The 15,338-nt window shown below is 39.6% G+C and overlaps 1 pseudogene; it reads left to right on the top strand.

The window, feature by feature from the left end:
- Positions 1-9,823, top strand: part of LOC149155059 (peptidyl serine alpha-galactosyltransferase-like) — a 43,284-nt pseudogene extending 33,461 nt beyond the window's left edge.
- Positions 9,824-15,338: the final 5,515 nt, after the last annotated feature.

The raw sequence follows: 15,338 nt of genomic DNA on the forward strand, positions 1-15,338 counted from the left end.
ACAGCAGCAACAATATAGGATCAAGCAGTGTGAAACAAAGGCACAAGACACAGCAGTTCAGCAGCAAATGAAACCTCCTTTTCAGCAGAATTTTGTTAGCCAAGAGTCTGAAGATGAAGGTGATAATGTTGGCGAGGAAAATCATTTCTTCACTCTTGATGATATGCCCACATATATTACGGAAGAAGATGAGTTGGTGAGTAATTTTGTCTTTCCCCAAGATGAGCATTATATTTTGTCAAATGATACAATACTTGAAGAAGAATCTGAAGAGTATCAAAGAGGGTACTTAAATGCTTTATCAGCTCAGCAAGGACATCAAAGGCAATTGAGAAGCCGCTGGCGACCATACTGGGGAGAACATTCAATTTTTTGATTGTCTTGTCTTCTCCCAGTACATGCGATGAAGGTGCAGATCTGATGCTGATGGTGGACAGCAGTCAAACACTTATGCAGGCTGAACCATTCACCTGGCGACTCCAACTCGATCCAGACATTCAAACGCATGCTGATCTGTTCATGCAATGGTAGGGTATGTGGCAGACCCTGCACTTTGTGAAGCTATAAACGGAGTTAGAGAGTGGTTAGTAGATATTGAAATTAATGAAGAATTTTTCAGTATTTTCCTTCAATGTTTGAAATCTCCGAAGCTTCATCTTGAAAGCAAAACTAAATTTTGTGAGTTAGTTGTTGAAAGAGTTGAAAATGAGATTCAGTATCTCGATGAGCAGATTCAGTCATATGATTTCCAGGACCCTAAAAATTTCTTGGAAATCCTTCCTCATTCGAGAAAAGATATCATAGAATTGCCTACAGTTGTTTACATTGAGAGTGTGCACCTGGAAGTATGCATCACAGAGTTGGGGCAGCCAACAGAGTCCGGCTTCCGTGATCCTATTGTGGCATACATGGACACATTTTTCAGTTTGATTGATAGATCAGGATGTCTTGTACATGATCAGGCTCAGTACGTGCATGAAGGGCTGCCAGCAACTGCATCTGTGACTTCGTGGCAGCATTCTCAAGCGGCTTCATTTTCAGGTTTACTTGAATGGTTAATTTGGCATTTTAGTGTTACCTGATCTAGTGTTTGTACAACAAATTAGAGTAGGCTTTGTAAATAAATAAGCAGCCATAAGGGCAGCATCTTGTTTTAGTTTGCTTGAAGATTGTTTGAGTTCAGTTTCAGTTTGAAAATTAAGTCAAGAATTGGGTCGATGATGACTCCATTGCCCAATGAGTGGAGGCACTGTCTGCTCTCCCAAATTTCTGTGGTTCTTGGCACCTCCACAGAGCGGCAGCTGCCATCCCAAGTGGAGCCGATGTTAGACTCCGTCTCATGTCAGAGATTGATTCTTCTTCAAAACAGGGTTTTGAAGAAGAAATCATTTAAATGTTGCTTTTTAGATTATGTAATTTGTTTTTCAGCTCTTCAACTGGCAGCTACTTCAAGCTCCTACCTCTGTAAAAGCACAAATAAAACAAAGCATACATCAGACTCTACTGTTGATGAATTTGGTCAAGTTTTATATTCATATGGTTTCAACTATCATGGCATAGAGGTTCCCTACAGTGGCACCCTTGGCACAGAGCTTACTTGTGAAATATTCATTGGTCCAGTTTACTATCAACGACTTCAACTTGCAAGTGTGTTGGATGAAGTTAGAGAGGGGTCGCGTGGGAAAAAGAAGTCTTCTGGAAAATTGATGCTGGAAAATTAATGTTGCAGGTCCAGATCTTGATCAAATATTCATAGCCTCATATACCCTTGTATCCTGCAATAAATAAACCAGCAGGTGTTGTACACTGGCTTAATCATAGCCAAGATGTAAAGAATGTTGACTGGGTTGTAATTTTGGATGCGGACATGATCATTCGAAGACCAATAATTCCTTGGGAACTTGGTGTAGAAAAAGGCAAGCCTGTGGCTGCATACTATGGATATCTTATTGGATGTGATAATATTCTGGCTCAGCTGCACACAAAGCATCCAGAATACTGTGACAAAGTTGGTGGGCCTCTAGTATTTCATATTGATGATTAAAGAGCTTTGGCACCGTTATGGCTTTCAAAGACTGAAGAAGTACGGGGGAATCATGCTCACTAGGGAACCAACATAATAGGGGACATTTTTGGTCAGGGATGGATCAGTGAGATGTATGGTTACTCTTTCGGTGCTGCAGATGTTGCACTCCGCCATAAAATAAGTGATGATTTATCCAGGATCTATTCCACGAGAAGGGACTGAACCTATTCTTTTACATTATGGTCTGCCATTTACTGTTGGAAATTGGTCCTTTGATAAGGCAGAATATCAGGATGATGACATTGTCTATGACTGCAACCGTCTTTTCCCTCCACCACCTTATCCCAAAAAGGTGCAAATTATGGAACCTGATTTGAACAAGAGGCGAGGCTTATTTCTTAGCATTGAATGCATTAATACTATCAACGAAGGTCTTATGATTCACCATAAATCACATGGATGCTCAAAGCCATTTCGATCAAGTATTTGGAATTTTTGAAGAGGACATTTTCTTCCTCAACGATACTCATCAAGAATGGGCGCATGCAAAATGCAACCAAGCAATTGCCAACTCCAGGACTGGGAAGGACATATTATCCCAAAATTCATACACTTTTCTCCACAGAGTGCTCTGCATATTTTGATTGGCAGACTGTAGGATTTGTTCATAGTTTCCATCTGAGTGAGCAGCCAGGTTAGCTTACGCGCTTTCTTAGTTGTACAGATGAGGAACTAAAGACATACACAGGACATGATCTGGCACCTACACATTATGTTCCTTCAATGAGTCATCATCCTTTGACAGGTGATTGGTTCCGTAGTTTTCTTCATTCCTTGTTTTATTCCAGGTCTCCGCAATGTTCCTATTTCTATGAATTTTAAAGTTACAGGAGTATTTGTAGCCACCAATGGAAAATTTGTACTATTCTTCTTCTAACCAGTAATGCCTAGCAAATAACTCTTTGGCATCTACGATTATTCCGTAATTTCAAGGTTCTTCATCTCGAATGTTTGAATAAGTCTCTCATCAAGGATATCATTCTGAAATCAGTAAAAGTAAACCATAACGGCATGTGGTATCTGAGTGTGCATTTTCAGCGTAACTGTAACCAATTCAATCCAAATATCAGACCGAACTATCACCGGCTTGCGCACAATGAACAAGTGTCTTGTGAAGGACAAGAGGAGCGAATAAATTATTGCTTCAGGAGTGGAGAACTACAGGTTTCAGGATGTGGCAGTGATGAATTTGCAGGATGCGGTCGTGGTAGGTTCACAAGAATTGCAGCACAATGGACACACTGATGTCAATTTACTTTGGCATCGAAAGTATGGTCATTTGAGCTTTCAACTTCTTTTATCTTTTTAGCAGGTTGGAAATGGCAGTCGGTATGTTTTTTATTCAAGAGAAGAAAGAGTTTGTGCAACATGTTTGCAAGGTGAGCAACATAAGGAGGTTCTTGACATATGAGTAATTTGGAGAGCAAGCATGGTGTTGGAACTGTACATGTAGACGGTTTTGTGGGATAAGCGGGCAATAAAATTGAAACAGTGCTTTCCACCTTGGGTTGATGTTACTGCGTACTCAAATTTTTTTGTCACGATGTATCAACATTTTCCAGTGATCTAAAAGAGTTGATGGGATAGAAACCCATATGCCAGGCCAATCTTTTCTGCGATTATTGTGCGTCTAGATGAAATAAGGCCCTTATGTGTCAAATAGAGCTTGCTGGCATTGATCGCATAAGTTTTAATCCGTTGTCAACTAAAGAAAAATATGGCGCACGTCTTTGACACCTGCTCTTCACTTCAGTCACCTGAAGACACCTGTTACCAGATGAATAGGATTCGTATTCCTATCTATGAATTCAGTTAGTGATTTAAAGGTAGCTGCGCTCCAGCGGTTATTCCATGTGTTAGTCATCGGAGGATTTTAGGGAAACGTTGTTCTATGTTTAGCATAGATGGAACGCTATTTTCTAATTTTTTGTAATTGTAGTGGAACAGCCCAGAGGTTTTTTGTGGTCGATTTGTTTTCTCCTTAGCAGTCTTGTATTCATTGTATTAAAAAAAAAAAAGATTCATTTAGGAGTCAGAGGGGAGAGTTCTGAGTGCTGAGCGCTGGAGGAGAACTGAGCTCCATTGTACAGTCTTTGACAGAGGGATTTTTAATGAAATTTCACAGCTCTGACTTCTGAGATCCCTGTGGTATGATAATTTAGCATAAGTTTTCCCTTGTTTCATATGTAATCTGTTATGTTTCATTTCACTACATGATCATTTCTAACTGAACAAATGAAGTGTTTAGGTAAGAATTCATGCCTGCCATGCTCTGCCTATAAGTTTGTTCATGTTTAATGTTTTCCTCTGTTTGACAAGGATTCATCTCCTATGCCCTTGTCAGCTCCTCACCAGTCTTGCCATCCCATTAAAAACTAGATTTGATGCTAAATTTCTTGCCTACCTTGCCTCAGTCGATAACCTGTGTTGTTCATTATATTTCTCTGTTCAAGTTGTGATTTTGCCCATGTAGCCCAGAAAACCAAATCAACCTTTCTAATCAGTTTACTAGCCTAATATCAGTGTCAGCATATTGGTCATCTCATTCAATTGAAGATCTACCGAGATTGACCGGAGAGATCCTTCTCCTGCCCCGTAGGGCTAGCTACGGGGCTGAATGGTTTGATGTTGCCTTGAGGTTTACCTTTCTCAGCCTGAGGTGAAATCTCAAGCGCTAACACATGGAACTTTGGGTTCTTGGCCAACTTTATTGCAGATATGTTATCAATCATGAGTGGAGTTTATTGTATTTGTTTTACCTGCAAATCTTCAAGAATTTTCCTGAGCCACACAATTTCTTTCGTTGCTTTAGCTACTACCACGTATTCTGCTTCTGTTGTGGAATCTGTAGGTACTAATTGTTTGCGTGATCTCCAGGAGACAGCTCCTGATCCAAGACTCATAGCATATCCTGAAGTAGATACCCCAGTTTCTTTGTCTCCATCGAAGTCTGAATCAGAGTATCCAATCAAGTTGAAGTCATCCTCCTGTGTATACTTGATTCCAAGGTCTTGAGTTCCCTTCAAGTACCTTAGAAATCTTTTTGCAGCAGACCAATGTCCCTCACAAGGCTTTTGCATAAACCTGGAGAGGATTCCAATAGCAAATGAAATGTCTGGTCTGGTAGTAGTGAGGTAGATGAGACTTCCTACAAGTTGTCTATACTTTGTTGCATCCTCAAATTCCTTTCCTTCAATAAATGTGAGCTTCAAGTTTTGTTCCATTGGAGTAAAAAGGGGATTGCACTCTGTCATGCCAAATCTGTTTAACAGATCTCCAATGTATTTCTTTTGAGAAAGAAATATGGACTTTGGATGTTGGGTTACTTCAATGCCAAGATAGTAATGAACATAGCCCAAATCAGTCATTTCAAAATTTTTTCCTAATTCTTTCTTTATGGATGCAATATAGCTTTCATTGTTCCCTATCATTAAAAGATCATCTACATATACCACAAGATATACAACTGTTTTTCCAACTTTCTTGACAAATAAAGTTGCATCATCAAGATCAAAATGATTGAAGTTGAGTTTCAGAAGATGATCAGTTAGTTTTTCATACCAGGCTCGTGGTGCTTGTTTGAGGCCATACAAGGACTTCACAAGTTTGCATACTTTGTGTTCATGTCCTTTCATAGAAAATCCTTCAGGCTGGGACATAAAAACGTTCTCTTTTAGATCTCCATTCAAGAATGCAGTTTTTACATCCATTTGATGGACTTTCCAACCGTTTTGAGCAGCTAGTGCAAAGAGTGTCCGAATGGTGGCCCATTTTGTTGTGGGGGCAAAAGTTTCCTCATAATCGACCCCTTCCTTCTGTGCAAAACCTGTTGCCACAAGCCTAGATTTGTGCTTGTCAAGTGAGCCATCAGCTTTGTATTTGTTCTTGTAGACCCACTTGCAGCCAATTGGTTTGGTTCCAAATGGACGATCAACCAGCTTCCAAGTGCCATTCTTTATGAGGGCATCATACTCCTTCTGCATCGCTTCTTTCCATTCATCATGAGAAGCAGCTTCTTTGAAGGAAGTTGGTTCAAAATCTATAGACAAGTTCAATTCACAATCATAAGTAACATCCATATCAACAGGTGAATTAGAGTTATCTGGATCACCTCCATCTTGTCGGTTTGTATTTCTGGTTCCTATTTTTCCAATTTCATCAGGATGAACACTTTCAAGTGTCTTTGTCAGCCACTTTGGGGGACCTTTCTGAGATGGTCCAGGCTGCTCTGTTGATTGAGTTGGGTCTGAATCAAGATTGAGTCTCCCAATTCTATCAATTACATCACTTAAAGCATCATCCATTGTTGGAGTGTCATGCAGGGGAGATTGTTCTTCAGAAGAAGATTCCACATGTTGATCTAGTATAGGAATCCCCCCTTCAAGATGTGGAATCTGATTATAAAACTCTTGAAATGATTTCAGTTTTGTGAATTTATCCAAGCGATCAAGTTGCCGCTCAACAACACTGTCAGATTTGGATGATTCAAGAAAAATGACATCTCTAGATAAAACAAACTTTTTATTTACTTCATCATAGAGGCGGTATGCTTTAGATGTGTTTGAATACCCCAGGAAGATACACTTACGACTTCTAGCACCAAGTTTGTTTCTATGTACCTTTGGTATTAAAGCATAACAGGTGGAACCAAAAATCCTGAGATGTTTTACCGAAGGAACATGTCCATACCACAATTCATAAGGAGTCTTGTTTCTTATAGCACTAGATGGACATCTATTCTTTATATATGCAGCACATAGAACAACATCAGCCCAAAACATTGTCTTTACATTTTTTAAGAAAAGCATGGATCGTACCATATTCAAAATTGTTCTCTTCATTCTTTCAGCTACACCATTCTGTTGAGGATTATAAGGCACAGTTGTTTGATGTTTAATCCCATGTTGGCGAAGATAGTGTTCAAATTCATTTGATGTATATTCTTTTCCATTATCAGTGCGAATAGACCCAATATGACATTGTGCATCATTTTCAATCCATTTATGAAAATTCTTGAATGTTTGAAAAGCATCAGATTTGTTCTTCAATAAATAAACCCAACACATTCTGGTGTAATCATCAATAAATGTCATGATATATTTATTTCCATTTGCAGAAGAAACAGGCATTGGACCACATAAATCTGAATGAATGAGTTCAAGCTTCCTATGTGCTCTTGAATTTGAATCATGAAAAGACTGTTTGCTATGCTTTCCTAGAATGCAAGCATCACATTGCTTATGTTTTCTAGGAATTGTAGGCAAACCAGCAACACCATTTTTCTTCAACAAGTGGAGACTATCATAGTTTAAATGTCCAAATCTAGCATGCCATAATAAACTTGATGGAAGTGTACCTTCTTCATGATGAGAAATATATGAAAAATTTTGTGCATGAGCAGAGGTTCCTTGCAGTTTAAGAAATCTTTCTTCATCTATACCCCTCATGACAAGTGAATGGTCAGATACCTTTCTTACCTCAAGCTTTCCATCAAACATGTGAATGGAGTGACCTTGCTGGCGGATGTGGACCAGGGACAACAAGTTTCTCGTGAGCTGTGGGAGATATAGAACATGATCTAGAAGAAAGTCTGGAAGACCAGGCAATTTAAGCCTGATTGTGCCAAGCCCTGATGGCTTGATTTTTGACTGATCTGCAAAGTATACTGCTCCATCAACATTATCAGTGAAATCTTCAAAAAAATCTTTCCTATGAGTCATATGACAGGTTACTCCTGAATCAAGCAACCAATCATTTTTCGAAGAAGCAAGTGAATCATTAAACAAATCTTCATTTACTCCAATGTTACATTGTGCCTCAATATAGTGAGCGGATTCCGGTGCTTTACCTTTGTCTGTGTCATCAGTTTTATCTTTCTGCTGATTTCTTCTCTACTCAACTTTGTCCCATGGTAGCTTGCATGTAGAAGCATCATGTGATCCATTTCGTTTGCAGTGAATGCAATGCAGATCTGCCTTTTCTGCTTGAGGATGTCTACCCCCCCTACCTCTAAAGTATCTTCCTCTTCCTCTTCGTCCACCTCTTCCTCTTGTAGAATCTTGAGCAGGATGCTTTTCTTTATGAGCAAGGAAAACAGTCTCTTCAGAAGATTCAGGGACTGTTTTCTTTCCAAAGGCTTTCTCTCTTTCAGCAAACTTTTTCACAAGAGAGTTAGAGGTTATATCTTTAAGATTTCCATTTGCTTGTAAAGACTCAAGATAATTGGAGTAGGTAGGATAGAGTGCTTTGAGAAAGGCAATAAGAGAGATATCCAGCTCAACCTTAGTGGATTTAATATCATGCATTATAGACTTTATTTCAAATGCAAGAGCAAGAGGATCATTATTTTTCAGTTCAAGAGTGAAAAGTTTAATCATGAGCTAAACAAATTCAAGTGCAGAATGTGTATCATAGAGTTCTTTCAGCTTTTGTAAAGCTTCAAAGGCAGTGGAATAGGATGAAACCTGATGACTTACTTCCTCATTTACAGATGCTGCGATCAATGCATAGGCTTTGCTGTTCTTGTTTTCCCAAATGGCGAGTTCTTTGTCTGATGTAGGCTGCACTGGGTCTTTGTCTTCTCCGACACACACACCTTTCCACAACTCATTGTAGATGAGGGTGTGTTTAACCATCCGGGACCATTCAGAATAGTTCTCCTTGCCAGTGAGAATTATTCCGACCATAGTAATGATTGAATGCATTCTGTAAAAATATTTCTGCTTGAAAAAAGAAAACTTCCTTACAGCCTTATGCACTATATTTTTTTTTTTTTTACAAATCCCTCTAATGTGTGACAGAAGGCATCAGAATTTCATCACTTTATGCTTCAATACAGCCTTATAAAAAAAAACTTTGCAACTGCCTACACTTTATGCTTCAATATAGCGTTATAAAAAACTGTGCAACTGCTTACACTTTATGCTTCAATACAGCATTATAAAAAACTGTGCAACTGCTTACACTTTATGCTTCAATACAACATTATAAAAAACTGTGCAACTGCCTATTTAAATGCGCTGCCTATTTAAATCCTCTGATACTATCCAACGGAGAAAAGAAAACATATATTTATAGACAAGCACTCTTGCAATTCTAAAACGGTGGGGAGTAAGGGACGCTGGTGTGCTTTGTTTGATCCGCGCCTCCGACTTCCTGCTCTATTCAATTTGACCGCCTCTAAATTACAATGAACCACCTTGCTCAACTCAAACCACAACTCCATTCTATACCTCACTCATGTCCAGTAATTGAGGTGGAAGCTGGAACTCGTGGACAAGTCGTATATTCAAATGTGAATGAATGGAGCGTGAATGAGCTTGATACAAACTGCGTAGTACCACCGTATATTCAAACGTTCAGGCAGCATAAAACCAGCGTTAAAGTGTAAAACTCGTCGAGTGCATAAAACTGTGGGACAATATGATAATCTTGTTCAAATTGCTACTCGTCCAGTTTGCTAACAACGCATTGTCAAGGACAGGAGTTGGGCAGCGAGGCATGAAAAACAAGGTGGGCTTCTCCACTGTCCGCTTGCCATCTTCATTAACACACAGAAAAGTGCAGTTGAAGGCATTTATGGCTTTTAGCTGCACAGGAGACACCGATGGAACGTACACCACGATATCACTCACCCACGGGAACTTGTCTCTTAATAAAATAGCAAATGCTAAATGCGTGTGGCACACAAAAGCGGGACAGAAGGAGAACGCTCAGGAAAAACTGATGCGTAGATAATGTCAGAGGCACTCAGGACAGAGGGCGCAGTCTTCAGCAGTGGAAGCACTATATGAGAGACTAACGTTTATGCAGACAAAGGCGTTATAGCCAGGCAGATGTTTCAGGCAGAGGAGTTACAAGGAATCCCATCTGGGACCTGTGCTCTGATACCATGTCAGGCCAGGGTAACTCCAGAATGAGCGGGAGAGAAAACTGATCTATTATTCATTAGCTAACTCATATTTATATACATAAATATAACAGATCAGTTCATCTTCCTGATGATTGTCGAGTTCACCCATCCGTTTCGGATTAGGTGTCAACAATGTGGGCAACCCAAAATGCACCCAAACATGCTGAAAGAAATGAAAAGAACTCTGCTCAGCAGTGACCTGCATTTTACAAGGCATTAAAATACACATTTTACTAACCCAATCCACAATGACATACAAATAGTCATGACCATTCCTAGACATAGTCAAACCTCCTACAAAGTCCATGGATACACTTTCCCATGTTCGATTTGGAATAGGGAGTGGTGTGTAGAGCCCAATTTTTCTATTAGAAGGATTTGAAATAGAACACAACAGACAATCCTTTACAAAGCAAGTCACAATGTTTTTCATATGAGGCCAAAAACAAAAGCTCTAAAAATGACATAAAGTTTTCTCAATTCCAAAATGACCAGACACAAAAGAGGTATGAGCCTCTTTGATTACATGAACCCTTCCATCACTAGGTATGCACAGTTTTCCAAGGTGGTACAATAGATTTCCCTGCAAGTAATAATTGTCCACCTATGATCCACAAGTCAGTTTTGCGTATATTTGTTTAAAATCACTATCGTTAGCATATTGTTCAGCATAAATTTCTAATTATAAAGAAAATTTTTGAAAAACTACAGATGCAGAAATAGGAGGGCGAGAAAGCATATATGCTACTTTTTTGCTAGCGCCCTTCTTGTATCTTATCACCAAATGAAATTGTTGTAGGAATCCCATCCATCTAAAGTGACGGGGTTGCTGAAGCTTGGTCTGTGATTGAAGATATTGCAAGGGCTGATGATCCGTATGGATGATGGTCTCCTTGCTAATCAGATAGTGTTTCCACTTCTTTGCACTATGGACCAAGCCATACAACTCCTTGTCATACGTGGGATAATTCACAAGAGCATGGGAGAAATTCTTTGAATGGTAACATATCTTTTTTTGCTGCATCAATACATTGCCCATGGCATATCCACTAGCATTTTTTTCAATTTCAAAAGGCCGCTGAAGGTCTGGTAAGGCTAACACTGGTGTTGTCATGATCTTCTCTTTCAGTGTGTCGAAGGATTTTTGATGTTTTCCTCCCCACTAAAAGTCCTACTTCACACTAGTCAAGGCGTGCAAGGGGGTTGTGATAATGAAGAAGTTTGCAATGAACCTTCTCCAATATTGTACCAAGCCCAAAAAAATTCGAATGGTTGTAACATTCGTGGGCTTAGGTCAATTCATAATCACCTCCACTTTAGAGGGATCTATCTTCAATTGTCCATTGCCGACAATGTGGCCTAAATAAATCATAGAAGTTATCTTAAACTCGCACTTTGACATATTTAAATACAAATTTTCATTTTTCATAACATCAAGCACTTTCTTTAGATGAGACACATGTCCATCCCATGTCCTACTATACACAAGAATATCGTCCAGATATACAAGAACAAAATGATCAAGAAATGGCCTAAATAAATTGTTCATTACCCTCATAAACGTGGCTAGAGCGTTGGACAGTTTGAATGGAATCACCATCCATTCGAACAACCCCTATTTGGTTTTGAACGCGGTCTTCCAAACATTGTTCTCTCCAATTATAACTTGGTGATAACCACTATGCAAATCCATCTTTATAAAATAAACAACATTTTTCAACTAATCTAACAATTCACCAATGCGAGGGAGAGGGTATCGGTTCTTCACCATGATCTTGTTCAGTGCCATGTAATCTACACACATTCTCCATGTATCATCTTTGTTGGGCACCAACATGATCGGTGAGCCACAAGGGGAAGAACTTGGTCTGATGACTCCTTGATTTAACAGTTCCTGCACCTGTTTCTTGTTCACCTCCATCTCGATAGAAGCCATCCTGTACATGACAACATTCGGTAAAGGAGAATCCTGTTGTAAATGGATCACATGTTGGATTTACCATTTAGGGGGAAATCCTCTCGGTTCCTCTTGTGCCCATGACTGTGATCGATGTCTCATCGCTAGAATCTGATCCAAGGTCCTGTGTTGTTTCCATTGTATTCTACTTCCCCCTTCCACCAAATCTCTTTGGTCTGAACTCTAGATGCAGCTTCCAGTAGTGGTCCTCATCATGACCATCTTTCTTGCAATGAGTGCAATATAGTGTTGCTACGTCCCCTTTCTTGGCTACAACAGTCTTCTTATCCTTCCCTTTTACCTTTTTCTAGAAATTTCCATGCTCAGGTTTGAATGGTGCCTTTTTAGCTTGATCATCTCGATCATTCTTGCCTCAGCTTTCAAGATGAATATCCCTTATGCTAACCGCATCAATTTTAGTGGGCTCAAATAATAATAATGAGTGTCTAATGTAACTATGTAGCACACCTATATACTTAGTTATTGTCTCAGGTGCATCTAATGAGATGCCCAGATTCGGTGCTTGTTTCCGAAATTCTTCAGTGAAGCTTTGCACATTCTAGCCCTTACCTTGCCTTAGATATTTCCAGTCCATAAGTTCCCTTTGCTTATAACCCAGAGGGTAGAATTGGTCTTTCAATGTAGAAATAAAACTAGAGCAAGAGGACATAAGGTTACCTGACTTTGTGTTGCCATTCTGCAGCTTGCTCTCCCACCAAACAAGAGTAGTGCCGCTCAGACGAAGAGATGCTAACTGGACTTTCAACGCATCTTCTTCGATCTGCTGGATCTAGCAATATACCTCTATCTATCTTATCCAATTATTAATTTTTTTCCACTACACTCTCCATTTTACATGGGCAGGTCAAACTTTACATCTAACTTGAAGAACGGTTTCTTAGATGTCTTCTTGGAATTTTGATGAGAGTGATGAGAACGATCACTTGAAGAAGGAGAGGTAGGAGGCTCTTCTCCACCATCTTCATGATTTGCTAACCCATGGTCATTAGTATCCTTATTCTCATGCCCAAGCGCCTTCTCATACTCTGCGAACAACTTGTCTACATTCCCTGCCATATTGTAGAACACATTGCTGAAATTTTGTACCTCTTCCCAATGAGCTTCTTCATTGGCCATGTTTCTTCTTTGTTGTGCACATCCTGCTTCAGGATCAAAATAATAAAGTGTTCCTTCTCCTTTTTCCAGCTTGTTCCGGGTTAGCATAAACTCATGCAATTCACATCTATAAAGACCTACTCCGATACCAAACTTGATCCAATATCTTTTACTTACAGATGCATCAGAATTACATATAACAGAATTAGTTAAACATGGAACTTAAAAGCACGTAAACAACATGGAAATAATCAGAGGAACCCAAAAGCTATGGCACGACGATTTGATTACGGAGTTCGTCCAATTTGGACTACGTCTCTGGGCCCTGCTCAATAGTGGGGATGCCTTTATTCAATTAGTGGCATAAAAGAGATAAAAGTACAAGCAACAAGCAATTATAACCCTTATACCTCCAAGCTGAAATATGGGCCCAGCTTCAGAAACAGATAGTACCACTAAACTCCTAGCGAAAAATAGTGCAAAAATGCCTATCCAAACTCCCAATTTGGATAATCAGATCTTCTGCAACCTCTAGAAACCTCCCTATTGCTCAAGGCGAGGTCTGGCTTGCTGCAAAGTTCAGGGTTTGTTGCTTGTGTGTGCTTCTTCATTATCTGTTGACTCCCCCTGCCTTTTTCTGACACAATAGTCATATATATAAGCATGGCAGTATCCCTCAAAACTGGAGTATTTTTAACATAATAACCAATTTTAGGCAGGTGGGATCGAGACAGAAGGTTATATGGCACCAACCTTGTAATAATAGTTAAATCATGTTTAAACATAGAAAACCCATTAACCGGGCTTAAGGCCCAACAACATGTCTATCGACGCTTTTAACTATTGGCGGACAATCCAAAGCCAATACAACAGACACTTGTGCGAGAGATGGACATGTTCGATTATATAACATAATATATAATATATAATATATCGCATCCAGATCCTCCTCGCAAATCTCAATTGGCGTGGAACCCATCGGTGTATCAACCCAACTTCAACTCTCTACGATATGGCAGACTTGTGCGAGATTTATAAACCACAACATATAACATATCAAATTCAGATCCTCCTCGAAAATTGTAATCGACGTGGAACCCATTGGCGTATCAACCCAATTTTAGCACTCTACGATATGGCGAACCCGCCGAGATTTATAAACCAAAACATATAACATATCAGGTCTAGATCCTCCCCGCAAATCACAATCGGCATGGAACCCATCGGCGTATCAACCCAACTTCAACACTCTACGATATGGCAGGCCTGCCGAGATTTATAAACCACAAAATATAACATATCGGGTCCGGATCCTCCCGCAAATGTAAATCAACATGGGTCAAGGTGTCACTCCATGCTACCGTTCCCCTCCTACTAGGGCCGATTCGTATACTTGTTCCACCTCCAAACTGCGATATGAAATATCACAATCGCAGTCAGGACCCTGCCGGGGCCTCTTCTTCCTCTTGTGCCAATATGCGATATGAGGGACCCAGTGGAAACCTTCCACGTGGTGCTTCCTCTTTCGCTGAGATTTTTTCCATGTCATCTTCCCCTACCACCTCGACAAGTCAAAATCAAACTTTGACTTTCTCTAACTTTGTCATCTCAACTCGAATTTTAGTTTCGTTCACACCATTGGAATCAGGATGACGAGCACTTCGATCTGATGCTAAGTTTATCCAGATTCTGCCACTTTGAGTTTTGAGCCTTTTACCATGCCACTAGTACTTTTCTGAAAATCCACCTAGATTAGGTAGGTTTTATTCTTGGTATGTTCGATTACATATATCAGTCTTGTAGGTTGGTTACAAGAATTGATCACTTATGCTCGACTACATGCATTCATTTGTATGTGCAGTTGATTATGCATTGCTCATGCATGTTGATGGTTTCATGTCGCAAATTATGTGTACAATGGAGTAATGGTTGTTTTCATGCATGAGTTCTTGGTTTGTGAAGTTGATATGGTCATGCATTGATGACTGGACTCTAGCTAGAATGATGTGAATATGGTTTGGTACTCATGTGTTATATGCCTATATGCAGTTGCCATGCACGTATGGTATTGGTTATAGTTATGCATGAATAGTAGGTCAAACATGCCTTGTGAAGTCATGGTATGCAATCCAGGTCATCAAGGTGATATTTTTATGTTATGATGCTAATGTGTTGGCTGAGATAGAGCAGGAGATTTAGATCATCATAATGAGATTGCAGTATTAGAATTTGGGGTAAGAGAAGATTGTCATACAAGTATGGTATGT

Source organism: Pinus tabuliformis, chromosome 9 (genome assembly GCF_031772625.1).
Source record: "Pinus tabuliformis cultivar Carrire ecotype Pingquan chromosome 9, CPIR1, whole genome shotgun sequence".
NCBI classification, from domain to species: Eukaryota; Viridiplantae; Streptophyta; class Pinopsida; order Pinales; family Pinaceae; genus Pinus; species Pinus tabuliformis.